At 51.0% G+C, this 15,558-nt stretch overlaps 1 long non-coding RNA gene across 1 annotated transcript in view; it reads left to right on the plus strand.

Moving 5' to 3' along the window:
- LOC102732977 (uncharacterized) overlaps nt 1–15,558 on the plus strand; it is a 54,828-nt gene that overhangs the window by 28,937 nt on the left and 10,333 nt on the right. The window contains exon 2 of the long non-coding RNA XR_434139.3: nt 11,859–12,014. This is a non-coding gene — a long non-coding RNA (uncharacterized LOC102732977). The remainder of the gene's footprint in view (nt 1–11,858; nt 12,015–15,558) is intronic.

Here is a 15,558-nt window from a genome sequence, read left to right on the forward strand (position 1 = left end):
CGTACATGTAGATACGTGTACACACATACGTACATGCAAATACACGCGTACGCACTCACGTACATGCAAATACACACGTACACACTCATACGTACATGCAAATACATGTGTACACACGTACGTGCAAATACGTGTACACACTCACATACGTACATGCAAATACGTGTACACATACATGCAAATACACGTGTACACATGTACATGCAAATACGTGTACACACTCACATACGTACATGCAAATACACGCGTACGCACTCACATACGTACGTGCAAATCGTGTACACACTCACGTACATGCAAATACACGTGTACACACATATGTACATGCAAATACGTGTACACACTCACGTACATGCAAATACACATGTACACACTCAATACGTACATGCAAATACGTGTACACACTCACGTACATGCAAATACGTATACACACTCTCATACGTACATGCAAATACACGTGTACACACTCACATACATGCAAATACGTGTACACACATATGTACATGCAAATACACATGTACACACGTACATGCAAATACGTGTGTGCACACACATACACACACACACACACGAATGTACGTATATGTCCTACCTCTACCAGTTTGCTTGGGCTGCATGATAAAGCCCCATAGGCTGAGCCGTCTAAACAACAGAAATGTGTTCTCTCCCAGTCCTGGAGGCTGGAAGTCTGAGATCCAGGTATGCGCAGGGCTGGGTTTCCTGAGGCCTCTCTCCCTGGCCTGCAGACGGCTGCCTTCTCCCCGTTTCCCCCCATGGTTTTCCCGTGTGCGTGTCCGTGTCCTGATCTCTTCTTACGAGGACACCAGTCACATTGGATTAGGGCCCACCCTGACGACCTTAGTTTACCTTAATTACTTCTTTAAAGGCCTGTGTGCAAGTACACTCACACTCGGAGGTGCTGGGGGCTGGGACGTCAGCTTATGAGTTTGGGGGGACACAATTCGGCTTGTAACACCACCGGTTATTTCTCTGGTAGAACTCTGACGATTCTTGAACCTACACCGTTTCTGCATTAGGGAGCTGGTGGCCTCCCTCCCTGGGAAAGGGGAGGATTTGGAAGTGTGAGGGGCTCCCTCCACACAGCTGGGTAGAGACCTCCGGGACTGGGGGGGACCCTCGACTGCCTCTGGGAAGGGAGAACGTTGTCCTAACATTTCTCTCTCCCAGACAACAGCGGCATGGCCAACCTGGGCTCAGATCGGCCTCCATGTGCCGCATTCGCTCCCCGGGGGAGATTTCCACAGGTCGAGCTACGGGTCAGAGAGCAGGAAGGGTCCTCGAGATTTGCTGGGTCTCTGAATTTTATCCCAAATCAGGCGGCGGCTCCGCCGTGGTGCCTGTTTTTTGGAGGCTGTGTTTCTGTTTCTCTGTGCTCGCTGCACAGATAAGCCTGTCAGTGTTTACTCGAGATCGGGGCTGTGTTTCTGCAGCTTGTCATCCGATTTTCTTCCCTCGTGACGATGTCCCATGATATGAAATATTTCTCCAGAATTTTGATTGTGTTTTCAAAGGGAGAGAAATTTGTTTTTATCTTTTAATTAAAACAGTGTGAAGTTCTCATTTTTGTGCGCCATTCCTGTGTTCTATAGTCTTGTTTCCAATCATTTTGTCTCACAGACACGCTGTGAGAGGCCCCCTCGGTCTGTGTCTCTGGGCACTTCGGCTGCATTCATTAAGAATCTACCGGTTGTGTTGGATTCATGGGAAGACCAAAGCAGATACAGTATGAACTCCGTACAGTACTGACCCCCTGCCTGTCAGAAACCGCACCCTGGCTGAGGCACGGAGTCCGTGGTGGAGGGAGCGGAGGAGGAGGCTGGGCTAGCCATCTGGGACTCCGGCGGGGGACGCTTGGGCCAGCATGGTGGCCAGGAGGGGATAATGGGACAGGCCAACATTTTAAGTGGGAGCCGAATAGTGATGGAGGATCCTCCTCCCTGGGTGAAGCTGTTAGAAGTTATCCCGGGGGCCGGATGAAGCCTCGTGAAGACCCCACCCTGGAACGGTCCCTGATCTAGAGAATTTCCTTCCGAAAGATGCGCCTTGTGGACACCGTGCTGGAGGGATCCATTTCTAAAGCACAAACATAGTTTCTTTTGCAACCACGTCTCTCGTAACTGTTCCAAAGTTTTAATCACAGAGAAAAGGAAAGAATGGCAGCGTAGCTCGACCTGTGGTTCCCACATCTGTGGGAAGGGTCACAGGCCAGCTGCGTAGTAAACGCTCAGTGAACACTTGCCATCTGAGCTCTGCGATGCTCACCGCACACACTCAGGCCACGTGAAGCGTGTCCGTGTGTTAATTTGTGCTCTGACACGTCACACGTGGTAATGTACGTGCACCCACCTCTCCACACTCACACACCAGCTTGCAGGCAGTGCAGAGCCTGGCGCGTTAGGGTTCAGAACTTCGCAAACCAACCCGCCGGAGAAGTCCTGGGCCCCCTTCTCCCCAGCAGCCTGCCTCCCACCAGGCCTCCTCTGGGAAAGCTCTGATGCGTCCAGCTGTGGGGCTCAGTATGGAGAGGGGCTTTCATCCCCAGAGCAACTGGAGCATGAATCAGGGAGGGACAGGGCCATTTTCCTGGGGGAAGGAAGCAGAACAATGAGGAGGTTACTGCAGGAAATGAGAAAGATGGTCAGTAACGAAACACAGAGCATTTTGAGGCAGAACTGGTAGATCTCTGTGTCTGGAAAGGGTGCCTCCAAGGCCCCGTGCCCAGGGTTCCTGCCCAGCCCCGCCGTGACCGAGTATTTTAAAATACAGGCTTCATTATGACTTAGGCGTGGCCAGGTCAACACAGATCAGGAGATGAGTGCCTCTGAAAACGTCAGTGGCTACTCACCATTCTCGAGAGGAGAGGGCACACCCAGTCAGGCAGGGGCCACGCAGGGAAGCAGCGCGTCGGCCAGGAGGCAGAGGGCGCGAAGGGGACCTGCAGCAAGAGCCTGGGCCGTGGCTTCTGTGGGAAGGAGCCGGCAAGGCCGAGGAAGCAGGCTTAGGGTCGGCTCGCCTGGATCGTTTCTGCGAGCGGTGGGGCGCAGGGGCTGCCCCTGGTTGTCGGGCGCCTGGCCCTGGGCGGCTGAGGGCGGGTGGACAGTGGCCCAGAGGGTGCGCGCCCTCCGGAGCAGGTGGGGGGTGGGCTCTGGATTGGCTGGCGTGCATACAAGAGGCACGCTCCGCTGGTTGCCTGTCTCTCGGAATTAGCTGTCCCTCGAGGGGCAGTCCCTGCAGGGTCAGCAAGGCCCCGAGAGGTCACAGCGTCAGAAACACAGACAGTGAGAGGCCTGGTTAATACGGCCAGGAGAGGGGTGGGGCAGCTCCAGGTCCCTCTGTCCTGCTACTGGTGGTGAGGGTGGGGGACCCAGGCTGCAGAGAGCTGCACGGTGAGGTCGGATGCCGCCAGGCCAGCCTTGTTCCCACGTCTCCTCTGCCTCCTAAAGCAGCGCTTCTCAAATTTTTCTGTGCTTTTGAATCACCTGGCAGCTGACTGAGTAGGTCTGGTGGAGCCTGTTATTCCTGCATTTCTAACAACGGTCTAGCAGCCCCAGGCACACCAGGAGTGCCGGTCACCCCACTGGCCAGGCCCAGGCTCTGCGCAGAGAAGTCCGGGCTGAGCCCACCCCTTCCCAAGACGGCTTCTCAGTGAGGCAGGCCTTCTACACGCTGCCCTTGGCACCCTCTGGCCAGGTTGACCTTCCACTGTTGGCGTCCTCTCCTTCTGGAGTGCGAATGCGCTTGGATTTGGTTCTGCTGCCCATCCAGACAATCTCACATCACCTGTCTCCGGGGCAGGACTCACCGTCTGTGCGCATGCGAACTCATCTGCCATCTTCCCGCTGCTCGAGGCCTGGTCTTTGGCGGCCTGCTGTCCACACCCCGAGTGACGGCGAGACATTAGCCACTGGAGCCCTCTTTTCTGTAACGCTGAGCCCCGAACTCCGTCTGTGGCCACCGGAGCTGGGCACTGTCTGCTCAGGCAGAAAGGGGGTGACTGTTTAGTGGCCACGCAGTGTGAAGCATCTGGGTGAAGAAGCAACAACCAACACACAGAATAGAGAAGATGGGCGAACGTGGCTTCATCCAGACGGAACCCACAGGTGCCAAGGGAAGGGGAGCAAGAAGCTGGCAAAAACAGAGGCGGCACAGTCCAAACCTCGTGGTTCGTATACAAAGGGCGCAGACGTGTCCAAAAGACCGAAGCTGAAGACCAGAAAGAAAGGGCGAGCAAAGGGCTGGCAAGAAGCTGCGTGTGGAAGAGAACATTCGAATTATCAGTGAGTACGGAGAGATGCTCCACCTCTCCCATCTGGCAGAGTGGACATGGAAGTCAAAGTGAGGCGCCACTTTCCACGCTAGATGGAAATACGGGGAGCGTGCGAGGGTGTGGCTGGAGACACAGGTTCATCTGTGGCCCATGTGAGGCGTGGTCTGGTGCTGCCTTTCTGGTCCACGTTTTAGCCATCGGTCCGAACACCCTTCGACCCAGCGATCCCCGCATTTGGGAACTGGGTCCTCAGTCGACAGGGAGGCTGCACCCAGCAACAGGGGCTATGTAACCTGGGGGACAATCTTTGCTTCTCCCGCCGAGGGGATATTTGGCAGCGAATACAACCACGTTTGGTTGTCACAACGGGCGGGGGGCAGGGCAGGTGCTCCCAGCATCTAGTGAATAGACTGGGGATGATGTTGCACATCCTAAAATGCACAGGACAGCCTCCCCCCCAAAAAAAGAATAACTGGCCCCAAATGTCAGCCACGCTGGGTTGAGGAAAGCAAAGGGAAACAAGCGTCTGTTGACAGAGAACAGGCAAGCAGGTTGCCTTAGTATCTCAAGTTCCTGTAACAATCCAATCCACCAGGAGCACTGCGCGTGGACTGGGGCGGCAGGGGGGACATTCCTTCTGTCAGTGAACTTGTATGGTGCGCTCACCAGCGCTGGGAACACCCCCCCGCAACACACACACACACACACTCTGATGGGGGGGACGACTTCCAGTCTCTCTCCTCCCCCTCCCCCAGCTGCAGTTTCCACGGCAACAGCTGAGCCCACCTCCTTCTGGAGACCAGGTAATTGCTCTAGGAAGGGAGGGCAGCTGGGGGTTCAGGCCCACAGTCTTGCAGCAGTGGTCTGAGCCGGACTCTCGTGCCCCTTGAAATACATCCTTGAATGGGAGCTCGGCAAAAGATCACAAAACCCGCTGTGAGGGCCTCCCAGGACCCGGTCAGAAATCACACGTGTCTTTAAAGCACCAGTAACATCAGCATTATGGTTTCTTCTCCTTGTCCATTCATTCATTCATTTATTCGACAAATATGGGTCGACTGTCCTGGGAGCGGGGATACAAGGAAAGGCACGCTCTTGGCTCGGAGAGCTGAGCTGTGAGGGGCTTCTGTTCCTTCCAAGGAGGTTCTCTTAGAGTCATTCAGCAGAAGCTGATGGAGGGACCACTGCGGGCGAGGGTCACGCGAGGCAGAGGGGGTGCATGAGGAAGAAAGCACACCAAACTCCCTGCCCTTGGCGAGCATGTAGTCCAGTGGCGGGGGGAGACGTTAAACCAACATATGTATTTGGGTTCCCTACTGTCTGCCTGGCCTGTGGGAGGGTCTCCAGATGTTTTCAGAATGTGAACAAATGAGTGGATTCTGTTCAGCTCACAGTCGGGATTCTGGTGCCTTTATTCGTTTAACGTGGTGTCATAGCATTAAACTTCCTTCCTTGGATGGACGGGCGGTTGGTCGGATATTGGAGACCCTAGAATTGTCTGAGTAGGAGGAAGGAGGACCACACGGGATAGGGAGAGAGCCGATGGCCTTCAGCTTTCTGCTCAGCACAGAAAGCTTGGGTGAATGTTTTCATATTTGGATGGAGAAGAGCTCAGGAAAGACAACTCTAGAACTTTTACTGCCTTAAGAAGAAAAGACAAGAGCTGAAAAAGTAGGTACAGAAGGAAAAAAAAAAAGTAAAGCAAAGAGACAAAATGGGTGAAACTACTTTGCAACCTAATGAAGATCAAAGAAATTGTATCTTTTATCTGCCAGTTGTGTTTGTGACAAATGAATTTAAAATATGAGGGGGGCAGAAATGAGCCTCAAATTATATATATGGACAGGAAGGCTTTAAAGAAAAAAATTGAGGGAAGCCTGGGTGGCTCAGTTGGTTAATCGTCTGCCTTTGGCTCAGGTGGTGATCTCAGGGTCCTGGGATCGAGTCCCTCATCGGGGAGGCTGCTACTCCCCCTGCTTGTGCTCTCTTTCTGACAAATAAATAAAATATTTTTTAAAAATTAAAAAATAAGAAAATTGAAATGATCAAAAAATACAAAATGATATTCCAACCTCTTTGTACTCAAAAACAACAACAACAACAGAACCCTGGATGTGAAAAGCAAACTGGCAAGCCGTTTTTCCCGTGGTCAGAGGGACAGAGATGAAAACATCGTCCAGCGGAGTTGGCAGTTGCGTGGAAAACGGATACCTTCTGGGGCTGGTGCTGAGAAGGCAGCTTGCTATAACCTTTCTGGCAAGTTCTTTTAGCGGTGGGCCTTAGCTTGTAAAACGCGTATGCCCCTTGACCCGGCAAACCCACCTCTGGGAGCCTGGGCCCCGCAGACGTTCACAAAAACACCCACAGCCACACCGAGGTCGAGGCGGTCCCAGGGACAAGTGCATAGAATGTGCGCACCGGGATATGAAGTGCCCTTTGCTGCAGGACTTTACAGCCCAAAGACACGAATTCTTCGCTTGATCAAGAAACTGTGTTTTGAAGGATATTCAATGTTAGGATTTTATGTTAAATCAACAAGAGCTGGACTAAAAACTTGTATAGGCATCAATTATCCAAATTTGAGCAAATATAACCCATTTACTTGTCCATTCATTAACCCGGCATGTGCCAGACACTCACTCCACCCCAGACCGAGGTGAGGACACAGCAGAGATGAAAAACACAATGTGTCTATTCCCAGAGGGCGTCCATTTCTGCAGGTGACGAAGACAGAAGTCCAAGACCATTTCGGGGAGCAGTGTGACAATATCTAGAAAAGCTGGTGAGGTGCGTTTCCTTACCACTCAGAAAACCCAGTTTGAGATTCGTGCCCTGCAGGAAACTCTCACACGGATTTGTTTGTTCAAACTCTGTGCCGGGTACTGCTCTGTGCCCTGGAGAGCAGCGTAGCAAAGAAGAGAAATGGATACCATCCTAAATGTCCACCAACAAGCAGTGTGCACATTCACTGAGGTTTGTCCAGACAACGGAATATGACGGACATTTTTCGAGCAAGAGAGAATGGACACGAGCTGCAGAATGATTCGTCGATGTAAGACCTCCACCCCATCTCTCTCAGCTCCCTGCTTCATGTTCTCTGTTGCCCTCGGAATTCCCCGAGATTATTTCTCTCCTGTCTCTCTGCTCGCCACTTTTAGCTGGCATTATTTTGGATTCGGGGAACGCAATTCATGTTGGTGAGGTGGGCCGCCTGTGTGTGTGTGATTCTCCTGGGAACACACAGCAGTGAGGAGAAAACACTCTTGGTTCAGAGACACGGAGAGGGGGTGCCGAGCCCTTTACTTTTGCAGCAGACTTTTAGTAAGCACCTGCTTTGGGGTAGCCAGACATTTTGATCCCAGCACAGTCTGACTCCAGAGCTGGAAATTTCCAGTACTCCTGAGGCTCTCGCTCTCTGGCCCCCTCCCCTCTCCTTCCAGGAGCCCGCTGCAGTTTCCATGGCAACGGCCTGAGCCCGCCTCTGCGGCTCAGTCAGGTGACAGCTCTTGAGAGAAAACAGATGAAGAGGTGCCCCCTGACCGAGACCCAGCCTGGGTGGGGGCGGGGGGGGTGGTCTCACACCTGCAGCCCCTCCCCACTGCTGATGGGGCCCATCCTTTGTGCACATTCATGCACATCATTAGATGGGGGTCAGTGAGTAGGAACACAAAGCCGGCTCTTTGGGTCCCAGCAGGCCTTATAAGAACTCACAAACCCCCCACAAGAAGCGGGGATGTTGGTCTTAGCCTTTCAACACTCACTGACTCATTCTACATATTGATTAAGCCCCACTCTTTTCATGAAGCCAGGGATGCGATGGGGAGAAAAACAAGCAGTCTCCACCCTGAGACCCTAATATCCGAGACATCTGTTCCTCTGAAACAGGCATTTAATCATCAGACAAATAGGTATCGAGGCCCCCCGGCCACGTACCAGGTGACAGAGCAGGGGGTCAGACGCGGCAGAAACCAGACAGTGGAAAGCCCCTGCTTCTGGGGCTTCTCTTCTAGTGGGGTCACGGACAGTGGACAGGAGAACCCAGAAGGCAGCACCGTGATTAGAGCAGTGAAGAAAAAAAGCTTGGGCAGAGGCTGGGGAGAGGGCCCAGGAGAGGATGGGCGTTGAGGGAAGGGAGTGAACAGGGATGAAGGAAGAGGGGCCCAGGCTGTCTGGGGGCTTGTTGGGACATCCTAGGAAGGAAGCAGCCCCCCAGCAGTGTGAGATAACAGAACGTAAGAGGTGAAGTCAGCGATGGAGGAAGGTCAGGTCACGATGGAAGGCACTCTGGATTGTATTAATTAGCCCCTGTAAGTATTAATCTAGAGAGTGTTATTTGTATTAAGTGTGTCCATCACTCAGTGACACAAGGATGGAGGCGTCCACGTGGCTCAGAGTCCGTGGGAGGGAGAGGAATCACGCTGACAAACACACGGAGGTGACATCAGAAGGACGAGTGGTTTACTTGGTGACCACCCTGGTGCCAGGTCCCGCCTCCGGGAAAGGGACGCAGAGAGAGGCGTTTCGGCATTGGTTTGGGGTTTGGCGTCTGGGGGGGTGCCTCGTGGGCGGGGCTGTGAATACCAGGGTTGGGAGGGGTCAAAGACGGCTCTGGTTCCAATCCATCATGCCATCTCTGTCATCTCTTCGAGCCTCAGTTTCCTTGTCTGGTTAAGAGAACCCTGTTAGGCCCTGGACAGCACTTTGGGTTTTATTAATTAGCATTGTAAGTATAAATATACATAATATTGTTTATCAGCTCTGACAGGGCTTATAAGAAAAATGGGGCCAAAAGAACACCTTGACTCACAGATGTGTCTGAGATTAAATTTCACATGCAAGTTTAGGTTTGCATACAGTAGGTGCTCAATAAACACGAGTGACACATTTTCAGTAGGAGTAGGAGGACTTTCCTTTCCTACCTGAAGATCGGAAAATGAGTAGGCAGGCCATGGGGCTTCGGTGTAGAGTTGTGCAGGCTGTTCACTGCACAAGGGTGATAATCAAGGCTGGTAAAGGGTTGAAATCCAGACCATCCTGTCCCACCAAGCTGGACATGGAGCTGTGAGGCTGCACCCCCCTGGGGAAGGGGCATCCTTTGCTATTCAGATAAGGTCTGGGCCAGCCGTGGTCCTGTCGCCTCCCTGCACCGGGCCTTTTGGACACCAGATCAAGGAGACGCTGGTTTAACAGCCAGCAGCATTCTTGGCAGCGACAGAAGCCAGCATGACACCAGCCGTTGAGAGAGGCACGGGGGGACGGCAGGTAGATCTTTGGAGAGGCAGGACAGCTTTAGATCCCTGTGGAGGTTCTGGAGGCAGACTCGTAGAGGCCGGCCACAGACTGGTCTGGGGAGGACACAGTCACTGCTGCCCCCAGACTCGAGGGTCCCCTGCGGCCCCTGGGAATGAACGTTCACCGTCCAGGAGGCGTTCTCTGCCATCCCACTAACCTGCGCGCCTCGACGACAAATAAGGGGAGTCCTTACTCGGAGGAGGTGGAGGAAGAGATTAAACAGAGATTCTTTTTTGATCTGTTTCTGTATGTGAATTTACAAACACATCCACAAAGCCAGGCCACAGAATCATACAGGCTTCTCACTTAGTACATCCCGAGCATTTTACACATACAACTCTGTTATTGTAATCACTCCCATCGATTTTTACTTTAATTCAATGTAACACAGGATTTTAGAAGTGGGCTCGAAATGCTTGATGCCTACGGAGTCCCAGGGAAGTCACCCGGCACTGGAACTAAAGCCAGGAGAAAATCAGAGTCAAGATTTTCATGCCAGAAAAGTGGAGAGAAACTCATCTGCAGCTGGCTCCAGGGATGGCCCTCTACAGAACAGACGACTAGTCTTAAACATGTTTGGGAATGAATGTCTCCAGAACACTGGCTATGTTTTACTGTTTCCGAGAAAGCCTTTCCCTTCCTGAGTTAGAAGGCAATACATAGAGAGCTTGGACTCCAGTCTGGCACTCAGTTCATTAATCAGGGAAAATTCTGAGGTCGGTTGATTTATCTGGCACGCAGACTGAATGTTGACATTCTTCGAGCCTCGTCCAGAGGGCCATGAAACTCCGGACGAACTCCTCTCCCATGTGAACCATCTTTTCAGTTTAATTCTGGCTCAGACTCCGCGGTGAGCGGCTGGGGCCAGCACCTCGTTGAGGGACACGGTTTCTCTTGGGCCTTTCCTCTGCTCAGTATGAGACTCGACGTGTCGGCGTTCTTACCATCACAGAGAGGGAAGGATGCACGAACGAGTCCCAAAAGCACACAAACACGAGCACAAAGACACATAAAGCTGACCACATAAAATCAGTGAGATGCCACCTCGCCCACCAGGATGGTTACTATTAAAAACAAACAAACAAAACCCAGCAGGTATCAAGTATCGGGGAGGATGTGGAGAAGCAGGAAGCCTCGTGCACCGTTGGTGGGCGTGCAAGCTGGTACAGCCACTCTGGAAAACAGTATGGCGGTTCCTCAAAAAATTACAGATGGAGCTACCCTACGACCCAGCAATTGCTCTTCTGGGTACACACCCAAAAGAACTGAAAGCAGGGTCTTAAAGAGGTATTTGTACACCCGTGTTCAGAGAGGCATTATTCACAGGAGCCGAAACGTGGAAGCAGCCCAAGTGTCCATCAGTGAATGAATAGATGGACAAAATGCGGTCTGTCCGCACAAGGGAATACTATTCAGCTTAAAAAGAAAGGAGGAGGGCTCCTGGGTGGCTCAGATGGTTAAGCATCTGCCTTCGGCTCAGGTCGTGGTCCCGGGGTCCTGGGATCGAGCCCTGCATCGGGCTCCCTGCTCCTTGGGAGCCTGCTTCTGCCTCTGCCTCTCTCTCTCTTTCTCTGTGTCTCTCATGAATAAATAAACAAAATCTTAAAAAAAAAAAAAAAGAAAGGAGGGATGCCTGGTTGGCTCAGTCGGTTAGGCGTCCGAGTCTTGATTTCGGCTCAGGTCATGATCTCAGGGTCCTGGGATCAAGCCCCGCATTGGGCTCTGTGCTCAGCATGGAGTCTGCTTGAGATTCTCTCTCTCTCTCCCTCTGCCCCTCCCCACTCAAAATAAATAAATCTTAAAAAAAAAAAAAAAAGAAAGGAAGGAAATCCTAACGTGCATGGACCTTGAGGACGTTTTGCCAAGTGGCTTAAGCTAGTCACAAAAAGACAGTGTTATGGTTCCATTTATATGAGGTACTTAGAATAGAAAGTAGACGGTGGCGCCAGGGGTTGGGGGAGGGGGAAGGGGAGTTGTCATCTCGTGAGGACGGAGTCTCAGTTTCACAAGATGGAAAGTCCTGGAGACGGATGGTGGGGACGGTTGTGGAACAATGTGAATGAACCTAAACTGGACCATATCCTTAAAAATGGTTAAGATGGTACGTTTTATGTTGTTATATGTATTTTAGCACAATTTTTAAAAAGAGTGTATATGTATATGTATCAGGGAAAGCCACAAGTTAAGAGAGATTGAAAACGCAACTGGCTGACGTCATTGCAGCCGACGTGCTAGTCAAAGGAATGTATGTCACTTACGTGTATGAATTGTGTTTCAGGCCAGTAAGAGACTGTAAAACAGGACGAAGGATCTGAAAAGGTGTTCACAGAGCAGAACTCCCAGCATGCAAGCAAAAGTCACAGAGGTCTCGTCCCACCTGTGACCCACAAACCGGATGTCGAGCCAAACCGAGACGCGGTTTCCACCACATCAGGTAGGCAAGGATGACAACACGCCGTCAACGGGGGGTTGGGGAAGCAGGCCCCTTCCTAGTGTGGGCGGTGGGCACACGTGGGCTACGGCCTCTCTGTCCGGTATTTTTGGCAAAGTTTAAAATACATTCACCCAACGACCCAGCCGTTCTGCTTCCAGAACTCACAAGCACGTGAATGCCCACCTTGTGGTCATGGTAGCGGCCGTGATTAATTAAAACCAGCGAGGTAGGGGCTTGCAGTGAAAACGAGAAAGTGCTTTCCTACAAAGCAACTTGCGTTTTTGAAGAGTACTTAACGCCATGGGAGTTGGGGTCCCCGAGACGACCCACAGTTTCCATGATTCACTGGAAGGACCTTGGGACGTGGCACGAACTTGTCCTCACACCTGGGTCCACAGCACCCACACGTTTTCGTCATGCGCGCGTGCCTGGCATCATTTCCTTCTTCCGTTTAGTGAAAGCACTTGGTTATTTATTTGGGTTTCGCTTACCAAAATTCACTTAGCAGGGAGGAATAGGCAAGTGCAGTTCTCCCTAGAATCAAATACAGACCACTTCTATTTTTCCCTCGCAAGGAGGACGCGTTCCTCACGTCACAGATAGAACAGTGTGTGTGTTGGGGGGTGGGGGCGGCAAACGAATTTTGTTCTTTCCGCAAACTCCTGTCGTGTGGCATGTATGCAAGGACGTCCTCAAACTCACGTTTGCCTCTGGAGCCTGGATGTTTCGGCGCCCTGAGCCTCTCTCTCTGTGTGTCTCCACGATTCTGCAGCCCCCTCCCCTCCCCTCTCCCCTCACCCTCAGCTGCGGTTCCCATGGCAACAGGCAAGAGTGGCCTTTGTCCTGCAAAGGTCTTCAGGGAGAACAGCAAACAGCAGTGGACAACAAAATTAACCGGGGTGGGGAGGGCGTCTACCAGAGGCCCCGGCATGTTCTTTCCTGGAATTAAAATGCACCGCAGGGCGTTTGTAGAATGTCACCTAATCAGTGCCTTGGACATGGCAAGTCTCCCAGGAGCACCGCGATGCAAGCGTTATCAACTATAATTATTCGTTCATAGACTGTGGATTTCACACCAACAGTATCTGTAATGGCAGATACTGTTCTAGGGTATGGGATTAGAACAGTGCTTTTCAACTGGGGGCGATTTTGCCTCCGCGAGGAGGCATTTGGAAACATTCTGGCTGCCGCACGCAAAGGGGCAGGCGCTGTTACCATCTAGTACACAGAGGCGGGGATGCAGCTAAACACCCTACAGTAAACAGGACGCCAGCCCCCGACAAGGACCGACCCAGCCCCCAGCGTCAATAGTGCCAAGGTTGAGAAACCCTGGGTACAATGATGTGGAAGAACCTGCCCTGAAAAGTCTCGTGGTGCTTACTTTCTGAGGGGGGAGACAGACCACAAACTAAATTTGATTTGTGTGCTCTGATAAAGAGTGAAGGGGTTAGTGGACGAGAGGGTGACTGGGTCAAAGTGATGGGGTCAAAGGCGGCCTTTCTCGGGTTGTGATGAATGAGGAGAGAGCAGAATAAAGCCAGGGAGCAAGTCATGGGAAAAGAAAATTCCGGGGGTGGGTACAGTACGTGCAAAGGCCCTGGGGTAGAAGCACATTGAGCACATTCAAGGAAGAGCAATGAGACCACAGTGGTTGAAGTGCTATTAGGCAGGGTAAGGAAGGGGGGTGGTGGGGGTGGATCAAGAAGGGCCTTGTCAATGGTAAGAACTGTGGGGTTTGCAATTTAGCTATTAGAAATTTTAATATTGGGCGCCTGGGTGGCTCAGTTGGTTAAGCGACTGCCTTCTGCTCAGGTCATGATCCTGGAGTCCCGGGATCGAGTCCCGCATTGGGCTCCCTGCTCAGCAGGGAGTCTGCTTCTCCCTCTGGCCTTCCTCCCTCTCATGCTCTCTGTCTCTCATTCTCTCTCTCTCAAATAAATAAATGAAATCTTTAAAAAAAAAAAAAAAGAAATTTTAATATTGTTAGCGTCACCGATAATTAATTGAACATTTACTGTATGTCGGGCTTTCTCCGGGACACTGGAGATCACCAGGGCATGGAGCAGGCTTCTCACTACCTTCTTGCAGCAACAGGACACTGAGAGAAAGAGATCAAACAGTCACATGAAAGTAAACTGCCAGAAGAACAAATACGGACTTGGTGACTTCTCTGGGCTGTGTGGCCACTGGGCCGCGGGCTGGGCCCACAAATGATGGGGGGGGCCCTATTAGGTAGCCGAGAGAGAGGAAGAAATGCACTTAGATGTCTTAGATGGTGGAGCTAGTCACTGAGATGAAGAAGCCTGGTGTTTTTAGAATCCAGCAGTTTCAAATCTGGCTGGGGCCCCTGATTGCCAACACATCACCATCATCATCATCACAATTCGTGTCATTATTATACAATAACTAACATGTGCCAGGCACGCCGTGATGCACTGTTCCCAGGACATAGCTGCAAGGTGAGTGACATGACCTTCCCACTTTACCGACGAGCTCCCGAGCACACAGAAGAGAAAGGTGGTCCTATCCGGTTCTAATTGCAGAGTTAGGCCGCCCTAGAGGGAGCCCATCACACCACAGCCCCCTACACCCTCTGAGCCACTTGCTTCATTTGAAAAAAAGAGGACCTGCCTCTCAGGGCTCATGTGAGCATTACATGAACAAAGGCACGACCCCCACTCAGCAACGCAATCAGTAACAGCACACAACACTCAGTCCTCAAGATAAACAGCATTTTAATGCAGTATTAAAAAAAAAAAAAACCATTAACGAAAACCCCCTCATGATGAACCAGCTATTAACATTTTGTGTATGTGTTTATTAAAAGGGGGTTAGTTATTTATTTAATTTTTTAAAAATAGTCTCTACATCCAACATGGGGCTTGAACTCACAACCCCAAGATTAAGAGTTACACGCTCTACCAACTTAGCCAGCCAGGTGCCCCGCTTTTATGTATTTTTAAATATATTTTTTAAATTTCCTCACGGTATCTATCACTTCTATTTTTTTCCCCAAAGATTTTATTGATTGATTGATTGATTTGAGAGAGAGAACACGAGAGAGGGGAGAGGCAGAGGGAGAGGGGGAGGGAGAAGCAGGCTCCCAGCTCAGGGCTGTGGGGCTCCATCCCAGGACCCCGGGATCATGACCTGAGCCAAAGGCAGGCGCTTAACTGACTCAGCCACCCAGGCGCCTCTTAAATTTATTTTTAAGAGACAATTTTTTTTCAGAAATAGATTTTGAAAATATTATTGATGAATTTGCTTCCATTAAATCCAGGAAAGTAAAATTATAATAAAATATGGGTTTTTTTTCTTTTGTATAAATAAGCTATTTAGACATACGATAATGTTGTTTTAATATATTTACTTTTCAGTTTTACAATATTTTTTCAATGAGTTTAATGTTCTAGAGGAAAAAAATCAACCATTAAAATTTTACATAAAAACACATATATAGGGGGCGCCTGGGTGGCTCAGTTGGTTAGGCGACTGCCTTCGGCTCAGGTCATGATTCTGGAGTCCCTGGATCGAGTCCCGCATC

This window comes from Leptonychotes weddellii, chromosome 16 (assembly GCF_054177405.1).
Source record: "Leptonychotes weddellii isolate Sample4059 chromosome 16, ASM5417740v2, whole genome shotgun sequence".
Lineage (NCBI taxonomy): Eukaryota > Metazoa > Chordata > Mammalia > Carnivora > Phocidae > Leptonychotes > Leptonychotes weddellii.